At 35.0% G+C, this 20107-nt stretch overlaps 1 pseudogene; it reads right to left on the bottom strand.

Annotated features, from left to right (window-relative positions):
- Positions 1-19180: 19180 nt before the first annotated feature.
- Positions 19181-19870, bottom strand: LOC134382722 (zinc finger CCHC domain-containing protein 17-like; annotated as a pseudogene).
- Between the last annotated feature and the right edge of the window lie 237 nt (positions 19871-20107).

Below are 20107 nucleotides of genomic sequence, written 5' to 3'. Positions count from 1 at the left end.
GATTTAGGCAAATTCATGGAATAATGTATCCACCATTGCAGTATCACAGAAAATAATTTCAATGCCCTAAATAATTTCCTACACTTGGCTTATATTACACTCTCTCCTCCCCCAAACTCATGGAAACTGCTAATGAGTTCACCATCTATTTGCATATAAGCTCCCTTCCACATCTTTTTGTATCTTAATAGCTCATTCTTTTATATTGTTGGATAATATTCCATTGCACAAATGCACCAAGTTTGTTCATTCTATTTACCTATTAAAGGGCATCTTGGCTACTTCCAGTTTAGGGTAATTATGAATAATGTTGCTAAAATATTTATCTGCAGTTTTTTTATGAATATGTTTCCAAATCAGTTGGAGACACCTCGGAGTACAGTTGCCAGGTCATATGGTAAGATAATGTTCAGCTTTGTAGGACTGCTAAACTTTCTTTCAACGTGGCTATAACATTTTGCATTACCATCAGCAATAAATGAGAATTCCCATTGTTCTGCATCCGCCTCAGTAATTGCTATTGTTAATTTGGGGGGTTTGGGTCATTCTAACAGGTATGAAGTGTTATTTCATTGTTATTTTAACTTGCAATTCCCTAGTGACAAGATGATATAGGGCATATTTTCACATACTTATTTAATATCTGTGTACAGAATATCCTTTAGTGTGGAGTTAGTGTAGAACTTTAGCACATTTTTTATCTATCCATTTATTTATCTTATTGTTGAGTTGTAAGGGTGATTTTTATATTCTGGATACAAGTCCTTTGTTAGATGTGTGTTCTACAATATTTTCACCAGGTCTGTTCATTGTATTTTTATTATATTAACAGTGCATTTTGCAGAGAAGTATTTAATTTTGAAAAATCCAGCTTATCAATTTTTTTTTCCTATGAATCGCAATTTTAGTGTCGTATCTAATGCTCATCAGAAATCCTAAGGTCACATAAATTTTCTCCTAGAAGTTTTATAGCTTTTCATTTTGATTTAGAACTCTGACCATTCTGAGTAACTTTTGTGAAACAGGTAGGGTATGTATGTAGGTCATTTATTTTGCATATGTATATACAATTGTTACAGCACCATTTGTTGACAAGACTCTCTTTTCTCCATGAAAATACCTTTTCTCCTTTGTCAAAGATCAGTTCACTATATTTCTGAACATCTCTACTCCGGTACATTAATTTATGTGTCTGTTTTTTCAGCAACACTACACTGTTTTAAATACTGTAGCACTGAATTGAAATGTGTGAGTCTTCTAAATTTGTTCTTCTTTAATATTGTGTTGGCTATTCTAGGTCTTTTGCCATTCTCTACAAACTTTAGAATCATGTCACTTTCCACAAAATAGCTTTCCTGTGACTTTGATTGGCATTGTGTTGAATCTATAGATAAAATTGAGAAGAATTGACATTAACATTGTGCCTTGCAAACCATAAACATGAATATATTTCCATGTATACAAATATATTTATAGTGGTCCAAGTATAGATCCTATACATATTTCACTAGATTTATGCTTAACTATTTCATTTTTTTGGTGCTACCGTAAATTGAATTCTTTAAAAAATTTCAGGTTACAGTTATTCTTTACTGGCAAGTAGGAAAACCATTGACATTTGGTTATTAACCTTGTATCCTGCCACCTTGCTGTACTAGCTTACTAGTTCTACAATTTTTTTGTTGATACATTGAGATTTTCTACACAATCATGTTATATGCAAATAAAGGCAATCTTACTTCTTCCTTTCCATTCATTATACACTTTTATTTCTATTTACTGTCTTATTTCACTAATCATGACTTCCAACAATGTGCTGAAGAGGAATTATGAGAGAAGACATTCTTGACTTTTCCTCATCTTAAGAAGAGTATATCCATTTTCTCACCATTTAGTATGATATTTTGGTCTTTGTAGATGTTTTATCAACTTTCAAGTTGAGGAATTTAGCTTCTATTCCTGGCTTGCTAGTAGTTCTTTTGTTTTGTTAAATCATGGTATAAATGGGTGTTGGATTTTGTTAAAAGTTTTCTGCATTTATTGATTTTTTTCATATGACTGTATTCTTTAGCCTGTTGATGTGGTAGATTACACTGATGGATTTTTTGAATATTAAACCATCTTTTCATACCCAGAATAAATCCTACAATGTTTGGGGTACAATTCTATTTGTACATTGTTAGATTCAATTTGCTAATATTTTCCTGGGTTTTTTTGCATCTATGATTATTGAAAGATACTGGCCTGCAGTTTGCCTCCCTTGGGATATTGTTACATGGTTGGGGTATGATAATACTACTCTCATAGAATGTGCTAAAAACTGGTGCTTCTGCTTTTATTTTCAGGAAGAGATTATGGAGAATTGGTAATATATCTTCCTTTAATGTTTGGTAGAAATCACGAGAGAAACCATATTTAACATGGTGCTTTTTTAGGAGGTTAATTATTACTGATTCAAGTTCTTTAACAGATACAGTCCAATTCAAATTATTTATATATTCTTGTGTGAGTTTTGGTTGTGTGTGTCTTTCAAGGAATTAGTGCATTTCATCCAAGATATCAATGTACAGACATAGAGTATTTAGTAGTAGTATTCTTTTATTATTCTTTTAATGTCAATGAAATCAACAATGATGATCTCTTCTATATTTTTGGTAATTTGTCTTCTCTCTATTTTCTTGGTTATTTTCACTAAAGATTTATCAGTTTTATTGATCTTTCAAGCAAACATCTTTCAGTTTTGTTAATTCTGTTCATTGTAATACTATTTTCAGTTTTATTAACTTTGGTATTTATTTTTTTATTCTTAGTTTAGGACTAAAATGCTCTTCTTTTTATAGTTTCGAAAGGTGAAAGTTTAGGCTACTGGTTTCAGATCAATCTTATTTTCTATTATATGCACTTATTATAGTATATATCTGTCAAAACACTGCTTATTGAAGGACATCTTGGTTGCTTCCAAGTTTGGGCAATTATGAATAAAGCTGCTATAAACATTTGTGTAGAGGTGTTTGTGTGAACATAAGTTTTTAACTCATTTGGGGAAATACCAAGAAGTGCCATTGCTGAATCACATGGTAACAGTATGACTAGTTTTTTAAGAAACTGCCAAAAAGTCATTTAATGCAGTACAATTTTGCCTTCCCATTAGGAAAAAATTGGAGTTTCTGCTGATCCACATCCTCACCAGTATTTAGTGTTTCCAGTATTTGTGATTTTAGCCATTCTAGTAACTGTGTAGTGATATCTCTTTGTTTAATTTTCAATTCTCAAATGTAATATGATATTGAACATTTTATTTGCTTATTTTCCATCTGTATATCTTCTATACTGAGGTGTTTGTTCAGATCTTTTGAACATTTTCAATTGGATTTTTTATTTTCTTCCTGTTGAGTTTTAAAATTAAAATTGTATATTTTGAATACCAATCCTTCACTAGATATGTGTTTTGCAGAGATTTCTCCCAATCTGTCACTTATCTTTTCTTTTTGTGTAACAGTGTTTTTCACAGGGTAGAAGTGTCTCATTTAATGAAGTCCAGCTTATGAATTATTTCTTATATGGATTGTGTCTTCTGGTGAGGTAAATAAAAAGTCACCTCATTATACCCAAATTCATCTAGATGTTCTCCTATGTTATCTTCTAGGAGTTTTATAGTTTTGCATTTTACATTTAGGTCTACGATGTTTTCTGAGTTAATTTCTGTGAAATGTGCAAGCACTGTACTGTGTCTAGATTCTTTTTTTTAATATGTAAATTTTCAGCTGTTCCAGCACTAATTGTTGAAAAGACTCTCTCCATTGGATTGCATTTGTTCCTCTGTTAAAGATCAGATGACTATCATAGATTTTATGACTATATTTGTGTAGGTTTATTTCTGGGTTGTCTATTCTCTTCCACTTATCAATTTGTCTCTTCTTTCATCCATACCACCGTCTTCATTATTGTAGCTTTATAGTAAGTGTTAAATTCAGGTAGTGCCAGTCTTTCAACTTTGTTCTTATTCAACATTCGTTGTTTATTCTGGCTATTACTTGTCTTTCCGTAAAAACTTTAGAATCAGTTTGTCAAGACTGCAGTAATCACTTGTCATTATTTTGGGATTACATTAAATTTATGGGTTAAATGGGAAAGTACATTGGGAATTTTAAGTAACTATTAACTCATGTATATACACAAAAGTTTACTAGCAAGATATTGTATTTTTTCAGTTTTTTTCCCATACAGTATACCATTATTATTATTTTTTAAAGTTTAAAAATAAAGTATATTAACATAGTGATGCATATACAGATTATAAAACTATGAAGAAAAGCAAGAAAATTATCTTATACTTCACAATACTAGCTCCATCTAGAGAAAAATGGGATGATGTGGCCTTTAGGAATAATTTCAAGTGGGATACATGGTGTGAAGGCTACTTCCAAGCCTTCATCTGGTTGTCATCATGCAGACAAATTCCCTCTACAGTGTTTCAGTTGACTGTGCAATAGCTTTCTGTATTTTCTGCATGTGATGTTTGTAGTAAGTTTCCAGAATGCAAACACAATATACAAACCTCAGTTCATTTTGAATTGTTAGCAATAAGCCTTTAACAGTATTTTTTAAAAAATTTTATCATTACGCAGTGTAAACATTCCTTGTGGCCCTTTGCCAATTTCTCCCAAACTCCCCCCACCCCTTAACACCTCTGGTGTCCTCGGTTCCCTTCTCTCTTTTTGAAACTTCAAGAAATTATTGTAAATGTGGTATCTTTCTTTCCTTCTTTCTTTACTTATTTATTTATATTTTTCAGCTCCCACTTAGAGGGAGGACATGTAGTACTTCTCTTTCTGTGCCTGGCTTGTTTCAGTTAAAGTAATTTTTTCTAAGTGCATTCATGTTGCTGTGAATGACAGAATTTCATTCCTTTTTAAGGCACAGTACTATTGTATTGTGTGTGTATATACTGCATATATACCACATATATATTGATTTTGTTGTCTGATAAAGTCCTCTCTTGTCTCATTGAGTTTCCTTAAGACAGTTACTCAAAATTCCTTTTCAGTCATTTTAAGCGTTTCCTATTCTGTAGAGTCTTGTACTTGAGAGTTACTGAATTCCTTTGGTGGTATCATATTTTCTGACTTTTTCATATTTCTAGTATCTCTATGTTGATTTCTGGACATTTGGCAGATCAATTGTTTCTTCTATTCCTCTGGAATGGACTTTGAGGAGAAAGACTTCTTCCTCTTTTCCTAGGCTCCTTGAGTGACTCTCCTTGTGTCAATTAAGTCAAATATATGGTGGACCAAATGCACGGTGGTCATGGATGTTACTAAGACAGTGAGCCATCCTTGCAACAGTAGCTGTGTTGGTGGATGTTGTGGACCACCTCTGCAAAAGCTGTGTGAAGGCTTGTGGAGGTGGCACGGGGTCTTGCCTTATGCACAGGCTGGGTGAGAGGCTGGACGGTGGCTGGCCAGGTCTTCTGCCTATCTAGGGCATCCCCCATTGGTGGTGTCATGGCACAGGCTTCTTACAACTCTTGAGAAAGTCACTAGTCCACTTGTTAGTCTTCCACAAGCTACGCCACTAACCAGTAGTAATACCACTTGCCTCATTGACACCTATATTCTCTATATATACTTATAGATAAATAGATAAGTAGACAAATAAACCTATTATAGAATATCTATAGATACAGATATATCTCTATAGATATATCACTATCTGTCTATCTATATCGATCTCTATCTCTGTCTGTTTAAATGAAATTATGGAAATTTGACCATTATTAGGATTGTGAAGAAAGGTGAAAAACTTCACTTTTTGCTTAACTGTTTTTTCATTTTAGATATGTTTAGTGATAAGATTCTTAAACTTAATGAAGTCATGATTCTAGCTTAGTTTATTTTTTCATTATTTTATGGCAAAGAAGTTTTAAAATTAATACACTATTTATGATTTTCTTCATGGTTTAAACTTTTGTGGCACATTTAAGTTATTTTTTTTTCTTAATCTGTGTTCATAATAACAGTCCTTATTTCTAAAACAAATTATAGTTTTGCTTTTTCAGGTATAAGTTGTTAAATAGATCTTTTCAGGCCAAGGGTGTATGTTTTGAGGATCTAGTTTCTTTTATTTTTTTCAATATATAAAACTCCAACAGTCTGATTACCATTTTTAAATAGTTTATATTTTCCCATTGATCTAAAATGCAAATTCATATACATAAATCAGGCTTCTCTAGAATGGTGTCTGATACATGATTAGTGATTTATATAAAAATTTTTCCATTATTAAATTTAATTGACATGTTGATTTAATTTAGCAAAATCAAAGTTCAGCAATTTCCTTATTAATACCCCAAATAGTACAAAGAGCATGGAATGTTTTAAATGATGTTTCTCTTGGTGATTCAATGTATGCTAGATGCTGTAGCAATAAACAGCAAAATGTATTGCTTATAAAATAATAGTTTACTCCTTTTCTAATATTAAAGTTGAGTGCAAATTGGGCAGCTTTTGGTAGCCTTCCTCTAAGAGATCTGTGCCCCTTCCTTCATATGTATCTACCATCTTGGTATGCTTCCCTTTCAGCCTCCTTACTGTGGCAAGGGAGATTAGGATATTGTGCAAGGTATTTGGAGCCAGGCTGCAAATGTGATGCATCATCTTCTCTCATGGTTTCTGCTTTTCATATGCTTTAAAAAAAAATCTTTTAAAAATTCACGTTAACACTGGAGTCCAAAACCAATATGGAATGCTGTTGATAAGTAAGCCTGAACTGGCCAGAATTTAGAACTTAGTGACAAGTACCTCAGTAATGAGGCTGAGATTACAGAACAGGGGATGACAAAATATTCTGTAAAAGGTCATATGATAAATATTTCAAGTTCTTTGGCCACAATGTCTTTGCTGTAATAACTCAACTCTTCTGTTATTGCAAAAAAGCGGTCATAGACAAAACCTAAATCAATGAGTATGCTGTGTTCCAGTACAAGTTTATTTGTGGAGACTTGAATTATATATAATTGTATGTGTCATGAAATGTTATTCTTGTTTGTATTTCTATTTAACTATATAAAAATGCAAAAAACAATTCTTATCTCCTGGGCCATAAAATAACAGGCAATAGGCCAGATTTGCCAACATCTGTTAAAGAGAATCTGTTAAAGAATATGGGTAAGGTGAGTAACAATGAATTCTGACCCAGTCTCTCCTGATTTATGTGCAATTAGTTCTAAGTATTGTTTTAAATTATCAAATAATATGCTGTTATTGTAATAATCTTTTTAAAAAGATTATCTATATGTTCTCCCTTTTAATTTTTTTAAGATAATTTTTGATACTTTTTTCTGGAATAACTTTTCTTTTGAAAGTCCCTTTAGAGTCTAGTTCTAAAAACTCTATTAGTCTTTATTAAACCAAAAATCTCTTCCCTCTTTCTTAAATGATATATTGTTTTTTTTTTTCTAGTACACAAAGCAGCTGACAGTTATTTTTCCTCAGGATTTTGAAGATGCTATTACACTCCCTTCTGCTTAAAGGAAGTTTTGACCTTTGCATAAAAGATGAAATAACTGTCTTTTTCCTCCTCTCTCTTTGGAACTACATCCCATAGTGATCCAAAAGCTATGGTCACATAAGAGTACAGGAGTCCCGTAAGTAGCCAGAAGCGCAGCGAGGTTTTCAGTTGCTCTGCTCAAATGGTGTGGGTCATGAGACCTTAAAAGACAAATGAAAAGTTTTAGAAATCCCTGAGCTAGAGGAAATATAGAGCCAACTGTTAGCAAGAATAGATCTCTGAGGAGCTTTTTGGAGACTTCTTAAAGGTGAAAATTTGAACTAAACAGGACAATATGTGGGTTTTCTCTTGGTAATACTGTGAGAGTACTATTTTTATGTAGTAAATTACAAAAGTAAAGAAGGTTTTATTCTCAGAACCAGAAAGGTAACCTCTAGAGTCTAAATTGGAATTACAAAATGCCTGGATCTCATTATTCCTTGACTCATCTTGCTGTCCTGGAGAGAAATGTTTTCGAAATAAAGGTATCTTGATAAGGAGTAAAACTAGTGGCAATGTTTTACAGGCTCACAATCCTGTCTGCTGGCAGGAGGTATTTATATATAAAATATTCAAATATGAAAACTTTAGATAAATTTAAGAACAAAAGGTCATCAGGATGCAGGCACTCAGAAGAGCAAGTATATTTTTGTTGGTCGTTAAACGGGTAGATCACTAAAGTATGTATTGTGTTATCACACATATTCTTATGGCACTCAAGGGATAGAGAAAATAAAAAAATTAGCTTAACATGTGAAAGATGCATATTATATGGGATCTGTGCTTTAATTACCAACATGTTCTCTTGAGATGGATAAAAGTCTTTACGAAAAACAGCACTTTACACTACTTATTAAAAATTATCTTTTGAGACAACAAACAATTTCTTCCTTGCTACTGTGCCATCTGTGCTGATTTCACTTACTTCTCCAACTTCATACATATTCTCATTTAGTAATCAGATATTGCTATTTTAAAGAATATTTTAATCTACCATTTCCACCTGGAAATTTTACTTCTAACAAGATTTGGCAAAGAGAATATGACAACGTATTAAACAATTTGTGAAACTACTATTGAGATTTCTGAGTGGTTACATTAACTAGAGAGATTAGTTGGATTTGCCTATCTCTACTTCACAATGGAATACCCTTGAAAGCCAACCCAAACCAACCTAGTTAACAACAGTACAGGAAGTTAGGAAATTGTTACGTCTGACAAATATTTAGAGAAAATACCCTTATGGACTAGATAAGTTAATATGAGAAATAATAAACATCCAGTCTAAGTCTGTGAAACAGAAAAATGACCAAAATAAAGAGGACAAGAAATGTCATCTAAGTCATTCCCTACCTATCTTACTGCTCTTTCCAGTGAGTATATATATTTTAGTTCTTGCCACTGTCAAAGAAACCTGGCAACCCTAAAATAAACACCAATTTCTCAGAGTCTCAGAGTAATAATTTCAACCCAAAACTTCATCATAACTTTCTTACCTGCATCCACTCAGAATATTTTAACTTGCATGGTGGAAAGTAAAAGGCAGTGGCTTGCTTCTAGTTCTTTGAAGTCAGCATATCAAAATTAAGGGTAATATACATTGTGGAGGTTGGAATTTATCATAAAACACACTTAGCCAAAGAAACACTACAAACTATTTCAAATTTACTGTGGATACCTCCTTCTACTTAGAAAATCCATAAGAGGAGAAAAATTTGTCTTTGGATTAGCAGTGCTATCACGGAATTATACCTGTTAGACTTGGTGAAGGAGCAAACTGGCCCTTTTCCTTGCATCCTAGAAGGCTAATTTATTGACATAATCCATATGCCAAATTTTTCTTACTAGAAACAAATTATATTTTAAACGTTTGCTTTCCATGTGTTTTTTTAGTAAAATAACCAAATGGACTCAGTAAGCAACAGATGAATAATGTAAAAAGGGAGGTGGCTGGCAAAAGTACCATCTGGCAAAAATACCATCTGAACAATGACTGTGCTTTAAAGAGTTCCCTTCTAGCTCAAGGTCTACACAGCTGCCACTCCAGAACAGGTTTTCCCCTTCTGAAGCCTCTATCTACCTCAAGTTCTGCATAACGAACGTGATCCTGCTTTTGCCATCTTGACAGCTCTGGCTGTTGCACAGTTATTTTTTTTGTGCCTGCTTCTTTGGACTTGATAACTTAGATTTTCTTTTGGTTCTCTGCCTCATTTAGGATCTCGTAAGCATTTTTTGTCCTTTTCCAACAACCATGGGCAAACCCAGTATACTCCATTGTAGTCTCAAATATTAAACAGAGGACTAACATTCTTAATTAGATTATTTTAGAAGTGATTGAATCATGAATATCATGCTAAAATTATGCACTAATTTAAATTCACAACAATAGGAGTATGGTTAAATAAAGTCTGAATTCACATAGAAGTGAAAATTTTGCACTCCCCAAAAAACATTTTAAGGAATAATTAGAATATGGGGAAATGCTAGTAGTGAATACTGCTATATCCCATCAAACTATCAAGGTTCCCATCCCCTTGCTGTTGGGGATGGTGCCTGCTGACTCTCATAGCTATGCTCCTCACTGACAATTGCTCTTGCACACAGGAAACCATCCTGCTTAAAGATTAAGTTTCCATGGTTATAGCCTGTAGCCACCAACTGGCTGATGCAAGGACATAAAAAGAAAGCAATCAGAGATTTCAATTTGAAACAATGATGTAGGGGCAGTTCAGCCCTAAAATTCCCCATAAAGAAGCAGAAGCCTCAGTTAAACCATACTCCAAGTCAGATTATCTCCTTGCGCAAGCCTGCTTTCCTCATTTCCTTATGTGATTCAGTCCCCAATGAACTTTGGCAATAAAATCTCAGACTCACTGTCTGTTCCCTGGGAACCCAATCTAAAACAATATTCAAATTACAGAACTGAGGGAGAGAATCAGTGCATGAGGTTAAAAGTAAGGAGAATTGTTAGAGGACATAATGAGATGGATGAATTAATCAGAAGAGGTAAAAAGGAAAGTAATGGAATTATAGTATCATCAAGCATCCGTATGTACAAAGCTATGTTCTAGGACACAGGATGGTAAAATGTAATCGAGTAATTGCATTGGTTTGAATGGAGTCTAAGGCCTAATAATAAAGATAGGAAATATAGGACATATGCTGAGGGAGTCTCTGGGAAAGTCCAATTTTGTATTAATGTGTATGTAGGGTCTGGCAGGAGGTAGATGAAATATATAAAGAGTCTAATTGATGGGAAATTAATGAGGTGACTACAAAGAATAAAGGAGTGATCTGGATTAAGGGAAACTAACAAGAGTGGTGAGGTACCCAGCAGCCAGCAAGAGCTGAGAGTTGTCACCACCAGAGGATTGAGGGATCAAGAGGAGGGAAGAGCGATTGAAGCAGCGAAGGAGCTGAAGGAGCTATAGACTTAGAAGATCATCATCTCTGCCAGAACAGGGGTGAGTCAGCCAGGGAGAGTGGAAACAATGCCCCCTTTCCCTCTGCCCACCCTCTAATCTCTGTAAATGTAATTGAATCTAACCAAGGGGTAAGTGAGCCTGGTTGATGTAGTCCATGGAAATCTACCTCCTGACAGAAAAGGGCAAAGAAAGGTAGAGTAGACTTAGAGGGTGTGTGGAGTCAAAAGAAAAATGACGACTACACCTTGAAATGGAGATGAAGAAATATGAATGAGCCTAACATACCTCTTTATTTTAAGGAAGTGCTGAGTTAAACAAACACACTTGTATTTAAGAAAAATACTTAACATGCCTATGTTAAGAAAAAATATTCTAGTGTATTTTCACCTTTAAAAATGTTTCTTATCTATCTATCTACCTAGAGACTGCCTTAACATACCCTAAGCTTGACTAAAATTTAGACAGACTTCTTCCTGATTATAATTTTTTGCTCTGTCCCTTTGATCTGTAACTCTTTTTAAAAACCTCTTGCAAGTTTTACAAACCCAGAATGTCTTTCTCAAGGATCTAGAAGCCATACCTTTGAAATGTAATCATTAATGAAGTTAGTGCCTCTAAGTTCCAGTCTCTGTGAGAAGGTAAGAGCTCAATTTCCATGGCAGCCAGTGAGTAAACACAAATGTCCTGACCTAATCACAGAGAAAAACACTTGCAAACTCGGAAATATCTCAAAGTGTTTGGCACATTCCATTGATCAATCTTCCCCCTAAAGATTTCCAGTACTTTTCCACTAGCTCACCCCAGCACTTACGGCTCTCCTGCCCTTGCTTCAGCTGAGTTGAGTTGAGTGTATTCTTGTCTCTCTCCCATATTACAATATTGCAATAACCTTGAATAAAGTCTTCCTGAACTTTTAAACTATGTATCTGGTGCAATTTGTGTGTGTGTGTGTGTGTGTGTGTGTGTGTGTGTGTGTGTGTGTGTGTGTGTGTGTGTGTGTGTTTTGCTATGGTCTGAAAATTTGTGTTCCCACCCCATTTCCAATTTATATGTTGAAACCTAATCCCCAATGTGATAATATTAAGAGTTGGGGCCTTTGAGAGGTGAGTAGGTCATGAATAGGATTACTGCCCTTATAGAGGTGGCTCAAGGGAGATTGTTTGTCCTTCCTACCATGCAAGAACACAGCTAAAAGTTACTATCTGTGAAACATAGGGCTAGACCTCACCAGACACTGAATCTGCTAGCACTGTGATCTTGGACTTTCCAGCCTCCAGAGAGAAATAAGTTTCTGTTGTTTAAAAGCTACCCAGTTTATATTTTGTTTTTTGCGGTTTTTTTTTTCAATAGCTTACTATACAAACTAAGAGATATAAATAGATAGATAGATAGTGATAGAGTTTGGATTTGCTGTCCCCCCAGAGTTCATGCCAAAATCTGATCCTCAACTTGACAATGTTGAGAGTAACCCAAAGGTCATGGGGGTAGATCCCTCATGAATAGATTAATGCTTGCCCTGGGTTGGGGTATTATGGGTTCTCACTCTATTAGTTCCCACAAGAGCTAGTTGTTTAAAAAGAGCCTTGCACCGCCCCTCTGTCTTTTTCTTCGTTCCTCTCAACATATATGCTTGTACCCGCTGGCTGTCTGTTGCTTCCTGTCATAAGTAGAAGCAGCCTGAGGTCCATGCCAGATGCAGCTGTCCCAGAATCATGAGCCGAATAAACCTTCTTTCTTTAAAAATTACCCAGTTGCTATAGCAACACACAAAAAATGGGCTAATATGGATAAATAGACTAGATAGATATATATGCTAGGAATATATTTTTAAAAATAGTTTTGCCAATGAGAATTAACCCTTACTTAAGAAAAAGGGCCCAGTGAGGAATTAGATCAGGTTTATGGAAAAAGAAACCAGAAAGAGATAATAAGATGTGTGAACTCAGGACATGGACTGATGGCTACATTTGTGATATAGCCTATCTGGAAATATCTGTAGTGACTTATTTTTCTTGCTTTTTCAGGTTGATCATCAGAACAGAATGGTTCTATTGGTTAGAATCAAATGATTAGAATAATTAAAAATGGAATAATACTCATATCTATGGAGAATGTCCAGCAATGATTTCAAGTCTATCACTCCTAAGCACAAAGAACCTATTCTATACTTTTCTTCCTCTGACCATGAGGGATATGCACACTCAGTAACTTCACTTGTAATTTTCCATAATACCCACCAAGCTCCAACAAATGAACTCAAAATACACTGCACATTCATGATGTAGGGAAGATGGAGAGTGTCTACTGCAAGAAAACTCATAGCAGAGCATCACACACACACCAATTTGTTTAGTGACAATCTTGATAAGAGATTTCTGTCGTTGACCTAAAGAAGTGACCACAGTGAAAAACTCAAAGTCCCTGCATTAGGACATAAGCTTCTGTGACCCTGTGATCCAACTGGGTAACTAAAGAGCAGAGTTATACTCAAAATTTGGGTAGCTTGTTCTTTGTGGGTTTTCTTTGGGAATTCTGCCATGCACAGCCTCTGTCTTTTCATCAGATAATTTAAACCAAACCTAAAACTGCACACAACTATATTTGCAAATGCATATAATGCAAAAAAAGAAAATAAGAAAATTTTGATAGCAGCAAGAGGAAAATACAAAGCAACACTTAGGAAGTAAGGGTATCAGGAAAATTACCATAGAACAGGTAGAATTAAGTGAGTTTTAAAGGAACAGTCTATTTATATGACAATGTCTTTTACTTGGAAATATAGCTCATATAAAGTTTCAAACGTATGAATCACAATCACAAGTAGTTCTTAAAATCTTTGGATGTGTTTCTTTGACTTCTGTCATAAGTTCAATGTATCTATAAATTTTTGTCTCTATGAGTGTGTTTTCAATTTTAAATTCAATTGTAATTGAATGAAATGGCACTTGTTAAAAAGGGGTCATTGCCTGGGGCAGATAAATGCATGCTTGAAAATATTTACTAAAATGTCAAACTGAAAAAAAATTAAAATTAATCTGAATAAAATCCTATGAATCAGTTTTATCAACACATGCCTGTTGTTCTGTTGAGTAACCTTAAGCTAAGGTTCATATATTTCAAAACAAAGTACTGTAAAAGTTAATTTTAAAAAAGAATTTAAGTAGATTGTTTTCATTATTCTTTTTTCTTAAAATTTTATTTATTTTGGTTTTTCAGTCTAATTGGAATTAGAAAGATCCTGAGGAAGTAAGAATTTAGGGGTTTTTAAAAAAAATTTTTCAGAAAGAGTCTAGCATGTATTCGAAGAAGTACTTCTTACAAAAGTGAATAAATTATCTGACTCTGTTTGGCATTGGTTAGTTTTCTTTGAATCCTTATGAACATTTGTGGTTCCATATTTTAGGTCTACTTGAAAAATTAGAAAAATCTAAAAAAATAAACTCAATTAAATAAAGATTAAAAGCCAAAACAACTTTGAATAAATTGTATAAATTTAACCCTGAGAATAAAAAAATATAGCATTCTTAAAGGTGTTATTTTATTGGAAAATTAATATGAAAATAGAGACCAGCTATTTCTTCAACTCTACAACACCAAATGAGGTAAAGCATACAAACAAAAAAAAATACCGTAAGGTATTTAAGAATGTCTAAGGATGAATATATATAGTTATTTAAACACTGTAATAGAATATAGAGAAGGTGTAAAAAAATATATGTATTTAATATTTTTTTGTTTTATCATTAGAATCATAGACTATAGAAAACAAGCACATCATTTGTGAAGTTATCAGTTGTCAGGATGTCCAGGCATACTGGTTGAAATGCTACAAAAATTTCTACATTATACAAAAATCTATGAGCACCTAACACTAATCTAGAAAGAATATCTTGGAAGAGACATCCATGACATCTCTTAAAAAAAAAAAAAAAAAACTATGAATAAGGATCTTCTTGGTCATTTGGAAATTCTAGGACAAAAGACTGTGATCAGTTCTGTGAACTAGAGAGTGGGGTAAGCAACTTCCATCACAGCAGCCCCAGTGTAAACGTATACAATGATTATTTGAGGTAGGATATAGAAGACAAATGATCAACAGGCCAAACAACCCATTATGCCCCTGCTCTGCTCTGTTTCTCCAAACACCGACTTTTTTGTAGCCATAGGCTCATCCAGGGTAGGAAAAAGAATTAGGCACAGGGACAAGTTAGCCCTTGTTATGACCTACCCAGTTTCATCTTGAATCTTAATTCCTTTCTCAGACTTACAAGAATTTAGGGGACAATTACCAGAAAGGTATTTCATCTAAAGCAATGCCAGCCAATATAGTAGGCACAAACCATATGAGGCTACTTATATTTAAATTAATTAAAATTAAATAAAATTAAGAATTGATTTTAGGCTGCACTAGCATTCAACAGTTACATATGGCTAGCTAGTGGCTACCACATAACACAGCACAGATATAGAATATTCTCATCTCTTCAGAAAGTTATATTGAACAGTATTAATGTAAAATTTTAAAACATTTTTGTTCTTTCGTTAGTAAATGTTGTTGGTCTTTGTGGCCTTCTTGCAAGAAGCAGAAGTTAGGGTATCTTTCAGAGTATCAATTGGATAGTGTTAGTTCGGAACTTGAATGTGGTGGTTTATTATCTACAGAAGAATGCAAAGTATTGGTAGCCAGGGTAAGAATAAATGGAGAAAACAGGAAAGTATGACAAGTCATATATTAGAGGGAGCAAACTGCTTACTCGGAGAGGTGTATCACTTCTTATCCATGACTAAGGTGCAGTTTAACTATTTCTTATAAAGAAGTTAGGCTAACCTAAATCATTAAGAGACTTTGCCACTAAACAATTGTATGATCGTAGGCAAGTTGTTAAATCTCCCTTATACTCAAGTCATTTACAAGCAATACAAAAATGATGGCTCCTACACACTATGAACTAAAATTCTAATTGTGAAATGCTCTGCTGTTTAATAAGAAATAAACACAAGTTTTTCACAACTTTACTAAACAATTAAAGGTTATAACATTTTTGATATACACTCAATATATTTTAGCAGATATTATTGATTTTTCCATGTAGATATGAATATTGTCATTTAAAATGTTTCAAAATCATGTACCGTTTTAGCTTTCTATGTTATCATTATCTCATATTTCTTCCTATTAGCCAGAAGAAAGACTTTTTCTTGAATAATTTTGGTAAGTTTTTCTCATCAAAATATGTATTTTATTAATCATAATAATGAATATAATATATATCCAGGAAGGTTGATCTGTTTACTTAATTTTCTTTGTAAGTCAAAATAATAGTTTTAGTGACAAATGTAATCTCTTGATGTTGACATGTAAATGGATTGATAGACACCTTAAATTGTTAACTATAAAACAGCCCTATCATTTTAGTCGTCCTTTAAAAATCTTCCTTGACATGTGTGAAATTATAGAAAGAGAATATGTCTGTTGAAGCATTTTCTCTCATATAACTTCATAAGTATTAATATTTAAAAATTTATTCTATAATATGCAATTTTCCATGAGACAAGTATTTCCAAATTCTAGTGTTATTTAATTTGAAATCTATTTTATTTTTTCTGACAGCTCCTCAATATTAAAAACTTCCCAGATATTTGCAAAGCTAAACTCTCATAGGGAGTTGAATAAGTGGCAACTCATGAGAGCCGGTAATATTTTTCTTAAATCAATAATCTTAACATATGGGAAAACTCAAGTAGTATAAATAATGATATAGAGAATTGACTTTTAGTGAAAAATAATATTAATGTTAATAATAATGTACAACTCAACCACTATGGGAAACAGTATGGAGGTTTCTAAAAGAACTACAAATAGGTCTTCCATGTGATCCAGCAATTGCACTTCTGGGTATATACCCAAAGGAACGGAAATCATCATGCTGAAGTGATACCTGCACTCCCATCTTTATCGCAGCTCTGTTTACAACAGCCAAGATGTGGACCCAACCTAAATGTCCATTAATGGATGACTGCATAAGGAAAATGTGCTGTATATACACCATGCAATACTACTCTATCATAAAAAAAGAGTGAAATTCTCCCATTTGCAACAACATGGATGAACTTGGAAAAACTTACGTTGAGTGAAATAAGCAAAGCACAGAGGGATAAATACTGCATGTGCTCACTCATATGTGGGAGCTAAGAGAAAAAGAAGGAAGGAAAGACCACAGTGGTGCATTGTACTTGTAGAGGGAGAGAGATACCTACAGATCGAAAGTGGAGTGAGGAAAGGGGAATGGGAAGGGATGTCAGGGATAATTGGGTGGAAGACACGGGGTATAATCACAATTTGTTGTAATGGGCATGCTGCCAGTATGGATCTGGCCATCACATCTTGGTCACGAGTGGTGACAATCAACTTTGTATGCCATAAATATTCATAACCAATAAAAAAAAAGTCCACCTTCAATTCAAGTTCTATAACCTTTTCAAATACATATGCAAAGCAGCTTCACTGTACACTAGTATCAATCTCAGGAGAGAACTCTAAACACCTTGTCAATACCATAAACTGGTGTCAATACACTTGCATGAGTTGGGTGAGACAGAAAACTAAGACAAGTTAAACAAAGCAAATTTATTACTTACAGATGAGAAGCAGGAGACAACAGAAGCCTAGGCTTCATGGTGAGCTTGTCCTCCAAAGCTCAGAAAAGCTGCCCAGGGTGGATGGAGTCTCGTCTCTGCATGCCCCTTGTCACATTGCAGTGAGCAACTCCAATTTGAGTTTTATATACAAGGGCAATGCAATTATGAGGTTAGTGTTGTAGGATATCCTGTTCTAGAAGGAACGGAATAGAGCCTGGCTGGTCTGGACAGCTTTTCTTTATCTCAGGAAAATGACCCAAGTTGCATTGGCAGCACATTCTACAGTATTCCTGAGAACTACAAGTGTGAAGCTAAAGAAGAGGGAGGGGGAGTTGGCAAAGCTGGGTGAGCCAAAGCCACTCAGAGACTGTCCTGCAACAAAGACATTTCTTTTTTGGATGATTTCTACATTATCACAAGGAACAGGTATTACCCAGACTCTTAAACAGACACCTATTAACAGGATGTGAGGAAAAACCGATTGGTAGTGAAATCAAACATTGTTTCCACTGCTCTTGCACCTCAGTCTCAAACATGATAATTCCTTGTTGTTCGTATCTTCCTCTGGGACAAATGGAACAGGTGATGAATGTAACAAAGTGATTAATTGTGGATTGTCCCTGAATTTTGCCAACATCACAACTCCACTATATTTTTCAAGGGCTAAGACTAAGGATTAGGCCATTTTAAGTTTATTCTTAAAGTTTAAATAATTTACAGAAGTTTCTATATTCCCTATACTTTTCTGTCAGAAGGAAGACTTAGATTCTCAAGGGTCTGTATTACCCAGTAGGCTTACCTTTTTAAAGAAAAAAAAAAAGAAAACAAAAATGCAAACACATACTTCCATCTAGTGCCAGGAATCTAGGCAGAATCCTGAAGTGGAAAGAACTGACTCACACAGTAGTAAATACAAAATAGAGCAATGATCGTGGCTTCAGCTCTCTAGTTCAGTGATCTGCCACAATGTTATACGCAAGCTACGCCACACTGCAAATGATCGTTTCTGTCCATGGCCACTGGCTGTCACTTCTAGCATAAAACCACGTTAGGGAAAATGGAAAAACTGAGCACCACTTCTTACTATGTCCTCCCGTTTGCTGCCAGTCTCCCTCTGTCCCCGGGTTAGATGCAGCAAAGATCTCCCATTTGGCCAAGGTAAGTAGGGGACAATTGCTCTGTTCTCCGACTACAGCCAGACTCACCTCCACAGCAGTATCTGTGGTTCTAGCCTGGACACCTGTACAGGGATCTGGCTCTGGCAGTGGCAGCTGGAGAGGGTAACAGGACCTCCTGCTGAAGAAGGAAGTTGAGTGAATGAATGGGTGAGTTGCAGAGGTCACTTACAAAGAGACCAGGAGAAATAAGGAAACGACTCATTCAAGCAGCTGCTTTTGACCTCTGACTCCCAAACCTACCTGCTGCATGACGGGAGGCCATTTCCCAGGGGAGTGAAGTCTATAGGGTGGGAGGCTACATTTTCAATACTGAGTCTTTCCAAGAGCCCAGGCTTCAAGGCGCAAGGCTCCTGGTTCTTTACTTCAACCACCCCGCTACACCTTCTTCTCTCAGTCCTTGTGTTTCTTGTGCTGTTTCTTCTTCTTCTTCTTCCTCGCTGCCTTGCTGTCTTTTGATGTGTGCCTCGCCTTCTTACCTGCACCCCCCTCAGAGTCTGAGGTGTCAGAATCAGATGACTTCCTGTCTCTACATTTCTTTTTCTTCTTTCTTTTTGTAGAAGAACTCCTCGTGGAATTCTCTAACTCTGCTGACTTTGCCTCTTTCTTCTCTTTTTCCTTATCAGGAATCAGAGAGTATTTGGACCTGGTTGTCTGCATGAAACAATCTTTTGCAAAGTGGCCTTTATGGCCACACTTCCTGGAGGTAGTGTTCATGACAGCCTTGAGGGATATCTTCTTCCTAGTGTCACCCTGGAAGAACTGCCTCTGCGTCTCTTCTCGCTCAATGATAATATTGTTGGAATTGAGGTCTTTCACAGTCCCTTGGTTGATAGCTTTCATGGAGAGGGATACTTTTATCCTATATTTTCCATCTCTCAGCCAATAAACTTCACTCACCATTTGTCTCTGACATCTACTATCTCAGAGGGTTTATCCACCCGACAAGATGACATGTGAGTTCAATGGACTATTGAAATTTTTATAAAAGGCTCCATAGTCTGTCACCATAGCAACCTCTCCTTGGAAAACAGTGTAGAGAGCAGGCAAGTTTTCCATGGTCTCAGGCCTTTCTGAATTCATCCTTAATCTTCTATGGCTCCGCTATTTCTCTTCTGCTAATTCAAGTGTCTCTGCATCAGCTCTTAGTCCTCCAGCTGTGGCATTGTGCCGGCTTACTCTTAATAGGTTTCAACTTTCTTAATCTGAAGACATTATAAACTGAGGTCTATTTTTATGGATTTGACTATCTTTGAGTTCACTTTTAGATTTAGTTCATTTTAAGACAAAGGTTAGTACCACCAAAGAGAGAAGGCAAAA

Source organism: Cynocephalus volans, chromosome 7 (assembly GCF_027409185.1).
Source record: "Cynocephalus volans isolate mCynVol1 chromosome 7, mCynVol1.pri, whole genome shotgun sequence".
In the NCBI taxonomy this organism is placed as follows: Eukaryota; Metazoa; Chordata; class Mammalia; order Dermoptera; family Cynocephalidae; genus Cynocephalus; species Cynocephalus volans.
Note: the sequence above shows the minus strand (reverse complement) of the source record. Positions and strands in the feature narration are given on the sequence as shown.